Below are 12974 nucleotides of genomic sequence, written 5' to 3' on the forward strand. Positions count from 1 at the left end.
CAGATTACAACGCCTGGCTAATTTTTGTATTTTTAGTAGACCACCACGCCTGGCTAATTTTTGTATTTTTAGTAGAGACGGGGTTTCACCATGTTCGCCAGGATGGTCTCCATCTCTTGACCTCGTGATCTGCCTGCCTCGGCCTCCCAGTGCTGGGATTACAGGCGTGAGCCACCGCGCCTGGCCAAAATATATAACCTTAAGTGTAAGTTTACTAACTTTGGAAAGTACATACACCAGCATAAACCAACCCCCTTTCAAGATCTACATTATTTTATTTATTTATTTATTTATTTGAGACAGTTTCTCCCTTGTTGCCCAGGCTGGAGTGAAATGGGGCAATATCAGCTCACCACAACCTCTGCTTCCCAGGTTCGAGCGATTCTCCTGCCTCAGCCTCCCGAGTGGCTGGGATTACAGATATGTGCCACCACTCCCAGCTAATTTTGTATTTTTAGTAGAGATAGGGTTTCTCCATGTTGGTCAGGCTGGTTTTGAACTCCCGACCTCAGGTGATCCGCCCGCCTCGGCCTCACAAAGCGTTGGGATTACAGGCATGAACCACCGTGCCCAGCCAAGATCTACACTATTATGTCACCCCAGAAAGTGAACTCTCACTCTTCCCAGCCAGTCTCTTTATCATAGGTTAGCTTGCTTATTCTGGAATTTCGCGTATACAGATGCATGCCATGCCATAGGTACTCTTTTGTGTCTGCTTTGTTCTGCTCAACACTATGTTTCTGAAATCATTACCATTGTTGTATGGTTCTCTAACTCCATCATTTCCATTTCAGACTCAGCATATGCTGAGTTCAACCTGATGAAGGGCTATCTCTGTTTAATTCACCATCTTGAAAGAAACATTTAAAATTGAGATGTTTTCAAGAATATGTAGTTAAATCCTGAGGAATCGATGTAGAAATGTTATCACAAGCTGTCTGAACTTACTCAGGGGAAGTCTTCGTCTTCACTCACATGAGAGTCTAATGGAATTAATACCAACAATCTTAGAGAAATCCCACACTATTCATGCCATTTTCATGATCTCCGCCTTGGTAATTTTTTTTGAGACAGAGTCTCGCTCTGTCACCCAGGCTGAAGTGCAGTGGTGCGATCTCGGCTCACTGCAACCCCTGCCTCCCGGGTTCAAGTGATTCTTCTGCCGCAGCCTCCCAAGTAGCTGGAACTATAGGCGCGTGCCACCATGCCCTGCTAATTTTTTGTAATTTTAGTAGAGATGGGTTTCACCGTGTTAGCTAGGATGGTCTCAATCTCCTGATCTCATGGTCCACCCACCTCGGCTTCCCAAAGTGCTGGGATTGCAGGCGTGAGCCACCATGCCCGGCCCACCTTGTTAATTTTTAAGCACTAAAATTTGATCCTTATTTGTGAATGAAGTAATCTCTTCATTGTATTTTTTTTTTTTTTTTTTTTTACTTATGCTGAGCTTTAAATGACAAAGATTCATATAATCCAAGAGAGAAGTATTATTTAGAGGGATTCTTTTACCATGTGATATATAATAAATGCATCCAATGTTATACATCAATTTAAAAAACAAGTAAATAACTTTAAAGAAAAGATAACTACTGGCCAGGTGCAGTGGCTCACACCTGTATTCCCAGCACTTTGGGAGGCCGAGGCAGGTGGATCATGAGGTCAGGAGTTGGAGACCAGCCTGGGCAAGATGGTGAAACCCTGTTTCTACTAAAAATACAAAAATTAGCCGAGTGCGGTGGCAGGCGCCTGTAATCCCAATTACTCAGTAGCTGAGGCAGGAGAATCGCTTGAACCCGGGAGGCGGAGGTTGCTGTGAGCTGAGATCATGCCACTGCAATCTAGCCTGGGTGACAGAGCAAGACTTTGTCTCCAAACAAAAAGAAAAGATAATTACTTTATACTTAGCTTGTCTTAGCCATGAGTGACGGGCTGCATGTGGCCCAGGACAGTTTTGAATGCAGTTCAACACAAATTTGTAAACTTTCTTAAAACATTAGGAGATTTTGGCCAGGTACAGTGGCTCATGCCGGTAATCCCAGCACTTTGGGAGGCTGAGGCGGGCAGATTACCTGAGGTCAGGAGTTTGAGACCACCCTGGCCAACATGGCAAAACCCCATCTCCACAAAAAAGACAAAAATTTGCTGAGTGCATTGTCAGGCACCTGTACTCCCAGCTACTCAGGAGGCTGAGGCAGGAGAATCACTTGAACCTGAGAGGCAGAGGTTGCAGTGAGCCGAGAGCACGCCACTGCACTCCAGCCTGGGTGACAGAGTGAGATCCCATCTCAAAAACAAAACACCAAACAAAAGCAAAAACAAAAACAAATGGCTGGGCACGGTGGCTCACACCTGTAATCCCAGCACTTTGGGAGGCCGAGGCAGGCAGATCGCCTATCAGGAGTTCAAGGCCAGACTGGCCAACATGGTGAAACCTCATCTGTACTAAAAATACAAAAATTAGTCGGGCATGGTGGCAGAGACCTGTAATCTCAGCTACTCGGGAGGCTGAGGGAGGAGAATGGCTTGAGCCCAGGAGCTGGAGGTTGCAGTGAGCCGAGATTGCACCACTGCACTCCAGCCTGGGCGACTGAGTGGAGCGGAACTCTGTCTCCAAAAAAAAAAAAAAAAAAAAAAAAAATTTTTTTTTTAGATCATCAGCTATTGTTAGTGGTAGTGTATGTTATGTGTGGCTCAAGACAACTTTGCTTCTTTTAATATTGGCAGGGAAGTCAAAAGATTGGATATCCCTGCTTTATACCAAGAAAGACAGCACCCCACATTTGCAATGCCTAAAAACACTACCAGCCATCTGAAAAAGATGAGACTTGTAACTTCTGTTCTTTTTTGTAGCAGTGGAATCCCACGGTGATATCTGAGGGATGTGGTTACCTTTTGGAGGAGGTTGACGGTTTCTAAGGATGATTCTTTCTGAGTGAAATATTGTCAGTGTCATTGACCTTTTCATTATTTCAACTATTATTATTCCAGGTTATCAATACTCTGGCTGTCTATCGTCATCGTGAGACTGACTTTTGTGGAGGAGTTCGAGACCACCCTGGCCAACATGGCAAAACCCCATCTCCACAAAAATTGGATAATTTGATAATTATCATTATTGAGTTTCTGAGACCTTACACATTTACCATTCTCTTCTGCACAAATTACCTTTGTGTGAGTATACTAACTTTCTGTAGAGGTATACTTGTAATCACAAATAAGAATAAATTATATAAAACAATTCACATTTCTGGACTTCATTATGAATATGTGGTTTTACCCAAACAATCAGGGAAATGATTTATTAGCATAAGAATTATGAAAATGTCTGCCATTTACATTATGAAAATTAAATAGGTCGGTGTTTGTTTAATAGAATGTCAACAGAGCTTTTGGTCAAAAATAAGTTTTTTTAACCTTTGTGCTATTTATCACAAATGGAGTATGAGGTTTCATCACTTAAATAGGAAATTCTTTCTAAACTCTTCTGCTTTATAGTTCTATCGTATGGGTGGAAGGAAAGCTTCCAATCTCCTCTCTGAAGATTCACTGCAGAAATGAGCTGACAACAGACAGCTTAACAGGAAAAGAAAAACATAGAACAGGCATAAACATGGGAACCAGCTGAAAAATGAGACTGCTAGAAGGGCCGGATAGTTGATGCTTAAAGAGCACCCTCTTGTGAGGGGAGAGGGAGATAGATGGAGATGTAGGCCATTTAGAGGGGCAGCAAATGATTTTTAGGGGAAATGAAAGAGGCCAAGGAACAAACAATTGGCCTGAGACAAAGTTCCTCTGAGGTCATAGGGACGAGGTGACAAACTGCCGGAAGGTGAAGGGCAGAACTGCACTGCGTCTCATGATGCAGAGAAAGCCCCAGAGAATCTCTTAGAACTGCCCTCCAAGAGAATCGATGAAAAGTGTGTCTGGGCAGGGTAATTTTGAATGACATCATTCAAAGTGCATGTTCCCACTTGCAACTGGAGAGAGATCAGTATGTCAAAAGTCTGTACTTGGTAAGAATTTGGCTGCTGAGTTGTGCCATAATTTGTCTTTTGAGCCTTTTTTCCTTTGGGGAAGTTGAGCTCTACATTTTGTCTTGCTATTCATGACAGTAAAAATGTGGTTGTCTGGGGGCTGAAACTCCTTCTGAACAATGATCCAAGATAAAAGTACTAATACCACAATGCTTTTTTATATTCAAGGGAAGAGGAAGTACGTTTCAGTTTAACCACCTAGATAATTACACATCATTTGGCACTGTCTTTCAAGATATGTAGAAAACAGAAAATATATGAGTTATGAAGATATCTAGGCACATTTAACATTCTCTATGCCACTTAGTCCTGAACAGAGAATTTTCGGTATAAATTGGAGGAAGCTTTTTTTTTTTTTTTTTTCTCACCCCCGAGACGAGTCTCCCTCTGTTGCCCAGGCTGGAGTATAATGGTGTGATCTCGGCTCACTGCAACTTCCACCTCCTGGCTTCAAGCGATTCCCCTGCCTCAGCCTCTCAAGTAGCTGGGATTACAGGTGCCCACCACCATGCCCAGCAAATTTTTGTATTTTTAGTAGAGTCGGGGTTTTACCATGTTGGCCAGGCTAGTCTCAAAACCCGACCTCAAATAATCCACCCGCCTCAGCCTCCCAAAGTGCTGGGATTACAAGCGTGAGCCACCACGTGAGCCAGGGGAAGTTGTTAAATTTACCACTTTTTAACAGTTCCATTTAGGAAAGTTCAGTTGAGCTGTTGGACTTGGACAACTTCGCACCTCTCATCTTTGTCCTTGTCATCTAGTCATCTATACCATTACCTCCTAAGCAGGGACATCATGGGTGCCATGAAGCATTCATGTGTGATGGCATTTCTTTGCTTGTCATTTCTTCATGTGTTTAACATTTCTCCTAGCTCCAAACTGGGCCAGCTACCTTTCCTATGAAATCTAGCAGTAGTTGTGGGATTGATGTGGTTTCTCTTTTCATCTTTTTAGATTACCCATTGCTTCTCTCGAAATCCTAGTACATGATTTTTTTTTTTTTATCCTATGTGCAGAAACCAGGAAAAATCAAATTCTGCAAAGAATTTGAAAGATATTATTTCAGGCCAGGTGTGGTGGCTCATGCCTGTAATCCCAGCACTTTGGGAGGCTGAGGCAGGTGGATCACTTGAGGTCAGGAGTTCAAGACCAGATGGGCCAACATGGTGAAACCCCATCTCTACTGAAAAGACAAAAATTAGCCAGGCATGGTAGCAGGCACCTGTAATCCCAGCTACTTGGGAGGCCGAGGCACAAGAATCGCTTGAGTCTGGGAGGTGGAGGTTGCCGTGAGCCAAGGTAGCGCCACTGCACTTCAGCATGGTTGAGAGTGACACTCCATCTCAAGAAAAAAGTCATTTCAATGACTACCTCAGGAGATTCATAGGTATCTGACCCACATCTGAGATGGGATTTGCATTGCATTTTCGCTATGATGAGAACAAATATTTAATATCTTAGAAGATTAAAAGCATACTGTGATAATATGGAAATCTTGGTGGGAATTCAATCATTAGTGAGAATGTTTTGCATTAAGTTCAAACCAGCCTCAACGAAGCTGATGTGAGGGAAGGGAAAGTGAACTCTGAGTAGAGCAGGGACAGAAGGAAGATGCTCCAGTGCAGATCAGGAAGGAGCAGGGGGTGAAATGTTACAAATTCTAGAACTCAGAGAGCTGAAGGTAATTACTTCCTTTTCAAGTTGTGAAACGTGTTAACCTGTGGTAAAATACTTAGAAGATGATAATTACCATCTAACCGTGTTGAAGTGTACAGTTCCGTTGTGTGAAGTATATTCATGTCATTTTTTTTTTTTTTTTTTTTTGAGATGGAGTCTCACTCTGTCACCAGGCTGGAGTGCAGTGGTGGGATCTTGGCTCACTGCAACCTCTGCCTCCTGAGTTTAAGCAGTTCTCTTGCCTCAGTCTCCCGAGTAGCTGGGACTACAGGCGTGCATCACCATGCTCAGCTAATTTTTGTATTTTTAGTAGAGACGGGGTTTCACCATGTTGCCCAGGATGGTCTCCATCTCTTGACCTTCTGATTCACCCGCCTCAGCCTCCCAAAGTGCTGGGATTACAGGCATGTGCTACTGCACCTGGCCTTTTTTTTTTTTTTTTTTTTGAGACAGCGTTTCAATTTTGTTGCCCAGGTTGGAGTGCAATGGCACAATCTCAGCTCACCACAATCTTTTCCTGCTGGGTTCAAGTGATTCTCCTGCCTCAGCCTCCCGACTAGCTGGGATTACAGGCATGCACCACCATGCCTGGCTAATTTTGTATTTTTAGCAGAGGCAGCGTTTCTCCATGTTGGTGAGGCTGGTCTCAAACTCCCGACCTCAGGTGATCCGCCTGCCTCGGCCTCCCAAAGTGCTGGGATTACAGGAGTGAGCCACCGTGCCAGCCTCATGTCATTCTTTGTGTGTGTGTGTGACAGAGTCTCATTCTGTCGCTCAGGCTGGAGTGCAGTGGTGTGATCTCGGCTCACTGCAACCTCCGCCTCCCAGCTTCAAACGGTTCTCTGCCTCAGCCTCCCGAGTAGCTCGGATTACAGGCGCCCGCTGCCATGCCCGGCTAATTTTTGTATTTTTAGTAGAGACGGGGTTTCACCATCTTGGCCAGGCTGGTGTTGAACTCCTGACCCCGTGATCCACCTGCCTCGGCCTCCCAAAGTACTGGGATTATACGCATGAGCCACCGTGCCCAGCCGTCATTCTTATATTATTATTTCCTAGTTGTCTTTCCTGAAGACTATCTTCCAGTCTGAAAATGGACATGATGGATCCACGGATGTACAGCAGAGAGCCTGGAGGTCCAACCGACGTAGACAGGAAGGTATGGCTCTCTTGGAGTCCCCATAGTGTGGAAATGAGTTTGCCCTGGAAAGGGAAAGAACAGCTTCTTGCCCTCAGGTTTCTCACCTTCTCCTCTCCTCACTCTCACCAAGGGCTGAGGTCCATTTGTATGCACACAAAGAAAAGAGTTTCTTCCTTTCCAGGAAATAAAATTGGCCTGAAAGACGTCATTACTCTACGGAGACATGTGAAAAGAAAATTTAGAGCTAAAATCCATAAGAGGAAGGTGACAACGAAAATCAACCATCATGACAAAATCAATGGAAAGAGGAAGACCGCCAGAAAACAGTAAGATGTGCCTTGACACAAATACTGTTGTATGAACCATGTGTCAATCAAAGTAGACAACTGTAAAGTCCTTGAGAATATTTTCTACAATATTTGTGGCACATTCAGTGGGTTCAAAATTGAGTTTGTCCTTTCTGCTTCATTAGTTTAAGCTGTATAATTCCTTTCCCTTCCTACATTCTTGTTTGTCATTTTTTCGGGGGAAGAGGAGTTGCTAGTACTGGCATTGGTTTTCCTTTCTCTCTCTCTTTTTTTTTTTTTTTTCCTGAGATGGAGCTTTGCTGTTGTTGCCCAGGCTGTAGTGCAATGGCACAATCTCAGCTCACTGCCTTTTGGGTTCAAGTGATTCTCCTGCCTCAGCCTCCCAAGTAGCTGGGATTACAGGTGCCCACCACCACGCCCAGCTAATTTTTGTATTTTTCCTAGAGATGGGGTTTCACCATGTTGTCCAGGCTGGTCTCGAACTTCTGACCTCAGGTAATCTACCTGCCTCAGCCTCCCAAAGTTCTGGGATTAGAGGCATGAGCCACCACAGCCAGCCTTTTTTTTTTTTTAAATTTTGAGATAGAGTCTCGCTCTGTCGCCCAGGCTGGAGTGCTATGGTGCAATCTTGGCTCACTGCAACCTCTGCCTCCCAGTTTGAAGCAATTCTGCCTCAGCTTCCCGAGTAGCTTGGATTACAGGTGTGTGCCACCACATTTGGCCAAATTTTTTTTTTTTTTTTTTTTTTTTGAGACAGAGTCTCACTCTGTCACCCAGGCTAGAGTGCAGTGGCATGATCTTGGCTCGCTGCAACCTCCACCTCCAAGGTTCAAGCGATTCTTATCCCTCAGCCTCTTGAGTAGCTGGGACTACAGGCATATGCCACCATGCCCGGATAATTTTTGTATTTTTAGTAGAGGCGGGGTTTCACCATATTGGCCAAGCTGGTCTAGAACTCCTGACATCATGATCCGCACACCTCGGCCTCCCAATGTGCTGGGATTACAGGCATGAGCCACCGTGCCCAGCCCAATTTTTGTAATTTTAGTAGAGACAGGGGTTCACCATGTTGGCCAGGCTAGTCTTGAACTCCTGACCTCAGGTGATCTGCCTACCTCAGCCTCCCAGTGTGAGCCACCACACCCAGCCTGGATTGTTGAATTCAATGCTTGGGTCACCTCCAGATTCATTTTCACAGTCTTTCATGTTTTGGTCATATTACATTGTATTTTGCTGCCATATGACTGATCTTTTTTTGTTAAATGTGAGATACTTGTTAAAAAATATTTAGCAATGAATTGAGGCCTAGTAGCATGTTATCTTGCTGCAGAAGAGATGGGAGTCTACTTCTGGGGGATGGTCAGGGGTCCTCCATACAGGCTGCAATTGAGGTCGTCGGTGCAGGCTCAGTCCCTACAAAGGCCAGGGTATTTCCTGTCCACCTCTATTCTGATGCATGACTCTTCTGGGTCTCAACCAGAGCCAGTGGACTTCAGTATGGGTCGCTTTCATTGGCAGACCCTCAATCCACTTGTTTTCCATCTAATCCCACGCATGTGTGCAAAAGCTGCTGTGCTTCTTTGCATCTCAGTAGTTCCTTCTGGAATTCAGCAGTGAAACTCAGGGAAATGGGTTCCAAATGCGAGGCTGACTTTCGTCCTGGGTTTCCTTCTCCTCCATCTTCACCTCATGTCTGTTTACTGCCATGTTAGCAATTGGATGTATTCAATCATGGGTTTTATATTCTGTTTGGTGTCCCCCATTGTTCTCATCAGAGATCAGAAGCTTCAGATGCACTTATGTCAACTCAAGAGTAGAATGCTTCCTTAGCTTCCCTCCAGAGTCAGGTTTTGTGTTTCTAGTTCCCAAGTGCACAGCAGGAGTAGTGATGTCCTCACTGGCTTCTCATTTGCATTAAACTGTGAGCTTCTGTAGCGTGGGGACAGGACCCTGCTCCCATTGCATTCTCAGCACCTCACCACACACTCCTTGTTTGAGGCCACTCCAGACAGCATGTGCTGAAGGATGCCCTGTGGTCAGAAACAAGTTCATTAACTTTCTCTTTGAAGTGTTTTCGTCCCTGTTTCCTAGCGTTCTGGGAATTTTACACATCCTTCCTATAAAACCAAGTATCAGGTGAGATCCTTAGGATCAGGACCATGAATCAAGTGGTGTGAGGGCAACACAGCAAACTTACCCTTTTTAGGCCGTTTCCTTTTTCTGACCTCAATCTCTGTGAACTTAACCTTGTTAAAGTCAGTCAACACCAGGGTGGATGGTTTGCCGTTGTCACCTATTTTCAGGACATAACACCCTGACTTAGGAGCCATTCCGATCATGTGTAATTCAATAGATGCGCCCAGCATTCAGATTGCCTTTTCTGTCAACCAGGATCTTTAAAGTCGATGACAAGAGTTCCAGTCCTGAATCATGGCAAAGTGCAGTAGTGAACTGCGGGGTTAATGACACCATATTCTGGAACGATCTCTCTATGGCTGATGGTCTCAGTTCCGGCATCAGCCTCTGACTGAGAATCAGGTCTCACACAGGAGGAGTCAGATGAGGAGCAATCCTCTGCTTCCGATGGAGTTAGTTGTGATGAATTGGTGAGGTCTGGTTTTTCACACTGAACTAAAATGAGCTTTCGCTGTGTCAAGCACAAGACTGACCCCAGAAACACACATAGTGCACCTCATAGAAGCTTTTAATAGTCTTTATATTTACTAAAGAATAGGACTAACTATGGAACTATGAAGATGAGCTGGAAATGACAGGTGACTTGCCAGCAGGCCAGAGTGTGACTTTTTTTTGTCCCTCAATGGGAGGTGTCCATTCTCCCTTTGGTTGTGAGAATCAGTTGGTTCATTTGTGGAAAGGTTGCAGGGGGGATCTTTGAATCACAGCCTTCAGATGCCAGAAGGGCAGAGGGAATCCCACACGGGCTGGTGGATCATGTGTGTGCATTTCTCTCCCTTCTAATCTGAGGAAACTAAGCATGAAAGAATGTGAGCATGCAGAAAAGGAGAGGTAGGTATCAGAGGCAGAGGAAAATGGGAAATTGGATATGAAAGAAATACACACCTAGAAGTGAGTTCAGAAACTGAACCCCACCCTCCTGGGAAACGCCCATTGGAGTGTTGTTTTTAACCTCTGTACAATGCTTAGACCCAGTAAATGCAGAAATAGAAACAAATGGTCAGAAGACATATCGTGAGAGAGAGAGAGAGTTCACAAAACAGAAAACAAAGTACCTTAATATTTACCAGTGACCAAAAGATGTGAAGCAGCAAAACGTCTCCTGACCCCATTGCCAGCTAGACTGTGTGGAAACTCGGTTCATACCAGCCATTCTAGGGGTGGGGTGAGTTGTTGTCATCCTTAGGAAAGTGTGTTGTTGTAGGATCAACCACATCCTTCAAAAGGACTATGCCTGTTTATAAGCCCAGCTGTTTCTGCCCTGTGAAACACGGTAAGGATATTAATACAAAGAGAATAGAGCTTTATGATAAAAGATGCTCAATGAAGGATGAATTAGGGATATACTGAGAATGGGGAAGGAAACTATCATCTCAGAAGTCAGCAGGCAGTAATCAAGAGGAGGAATCAATATAGCAACAGTTTGGATCAGACCATACAGTTTTTTTGTTTTTGTTTTTGTTTTTGTTTTTCTGAGATGGAGTCTCGCTGTGTCACCCAGGCTGGAGTGCAATGACGTGATCTTGGCTCACTGCAACCTCCGCCTCCCAGGTTCAAGTGATTCCCCTGCCTCAGCCTCCCGAGTAGCTGGGATTACAGGTGCCTGCCACCACGCCCGGCTAATCTTTTGTATTTTTAGTAGAGATGGGGTTTCACCTTATTAGCCAGGATGGTCTCAATCTCCTGACCTCGTGATCCATCCGCCTCGCCCTCCCAGAGTGCTGGGACTACAGGCGTCAGCCACCGCGACCGGCTCAGATTGTACTCTTATAGCCATCTGAAATACGTTTTCTAGGTAGAGATAGATTGTGTAAGGGTACAGTTGTGAGGATAACAGAAACATGGCAGATTATTTAAAATCATCCTGAAAGTGGTGCTTTATCTGATGAAAGTGATTGTAATCCATAGGAAAATGTTTCAACGTGCACAAGAGTTGCGGCGGCGGGCAGAGGACTACCACAAATGCAAAGTAAGGAGCTTCCTCCCCGCAGTTGCAGGATAGTTCAGTGCTGATGCAGATGATGCCACGGCTCTTAGACTCTCTCAACATTCAATTTCTCATGTGTTGGCTTTTTCAGATCCCCCCTCCTGCAAGAAAGCCTCTTTGCAACCGGGTAAGTTTGTTTGTTTTCCTTGCTTTTGAACATAGTCTGCCAGGTCAGGACATGGATACATTTTTCTCCCTACAGCTCTGTGCTCAAGCCCTGCAGAGGGAGATGGCAGAGAGAAAGGCTGCCTACAAGCATCACAGTCCCATCCCTGTTGGTAACCGTGTTGTGCAAAAACACCTTCATCCCCACCCAGTGGGGCCCCTGATCTAATATTCAAAGTGTCAGAGGTTCCATATTTGTAATAGCAAATGGGCCCTGACTGTAAATTAGTGAAGAGTGAATGTAACTTATTACCCACAGGGACAATTCCAAATGAAGGCCTTAAGTGATGCTCAGCTAAGCTGGTTCTTGTGTGGCCTCTGTACCTTCAAAAGCTGCCGAGTCCTATGATTACACGTGATGGGACTTGTACACTTGAAGTGAAACACAGTTTTAAAACTTGCTTTGTTTAGAATTCCCACCTCATTTTTCCATGGACAAAAGTATTCTTTATGTCCTAGTGCACTTACAATTTGGTATTACCTGGGAGTGAAAAGAAATATTACAGCCATGCCTAACTGACTTCTTGAGGTAAGATTGTTCTGTCAGAAAACCCTCTCCCAGTTCCCCTGCAGCTCTTCAGGAATCCACATCTCTCCAGAGCTCTTTGTTCTCATGGGTGGCACCTCCAGAGTGAAGAAGATCCTTTGTCAAGAAGGGAAACAGAGGGGAAATGAGAGGGGCCTGCAGGCAGAGCTGGAATCAACTTCCACTCTGCCTCTTGCAAGCTGTGTGACCCTGGGCACAATTTCTCCTTCCTCTGGAAACCTCTGTTTTCTTAGATTTGGAGCAGGGTGGTCACACTGACCTTGCAGAGTTCTGAGAATCAGAGACAGAACATAAAAGGCCTGGAAAACATTCTCCAAAAAGAAGCTGCAACATGTGTGGACAATGGGCTTTTCATGCCTCTCTTACTGTCTGTTGACCTGGTGCAAGAAACATGCTCTGGTGATGGCTGTGAGGGAGGAATGAGGATAGACATAGACACTCCTGTGTCTCAAACATGCTTCTTTATTACTCTGTTATGACTCTGTCTTCCCTGGGGCAGGACCCCAGCCTGCCTACATTTGCAGACAGACACAGTGGCATGTGGAGACAACAGTGTGTCCCAATGACTTTTCTTTACCCCCCAGCTGTCAGCAGTACTCAGTGGAAGGGTGATATTATGACAGTGATACTGCTATTTTGAAACCTGGAGGATGGAAAGGTGCAAAAATCTATCACCAGCAACAGAAGGTGCAGACCGTGTTGGTGGCAGTAATTTTGTCCATCAAATGAATATGTGTGAAAACATTCCCTTCTTCGGCCCTACAGGTCAGAATGGCGGCAGCGGAGCATCGTCATTCTTCAGGATTGCCCTACTGGCCCTACCTCACAGCTGAAACTTTAAAAAACAGGATGGGCCGCCAGCCACCTCCTCCAACTCAACAACGTTCTATAACGGATAACTCCCTGAGCCTCAAGACACCTC

At 44.9% G+C, this 12974-nt stretch overlaps 1 pseudogene; it reads left to right on the top strand.

The window, feature by feature from the left end:
- Positions 1-226: 226 nt before the first annotated feature.
- Positions 227-12828, top strand: LOC129137441 (nuclear pore complex-interacting protein family member B15-like; annotated as a pseudogene).
- Positions 12829-12974: the final 146 nt, after the last annotated feature.

Source organism: Pan troglodytes, chromosome 18, assembly GCF_028858775.2.
Source record: "Pan troglodytes isolate AG18354 chromosome 18, NHGRI_mPanTro3-v2.0_pri, whole genome shotgun sequence".
Lineage (NCBI taxonomy): Eukaryota > Metazoa > Chordata > Mammalia > Primates > Hominidae > Pan > Pan troglodytes.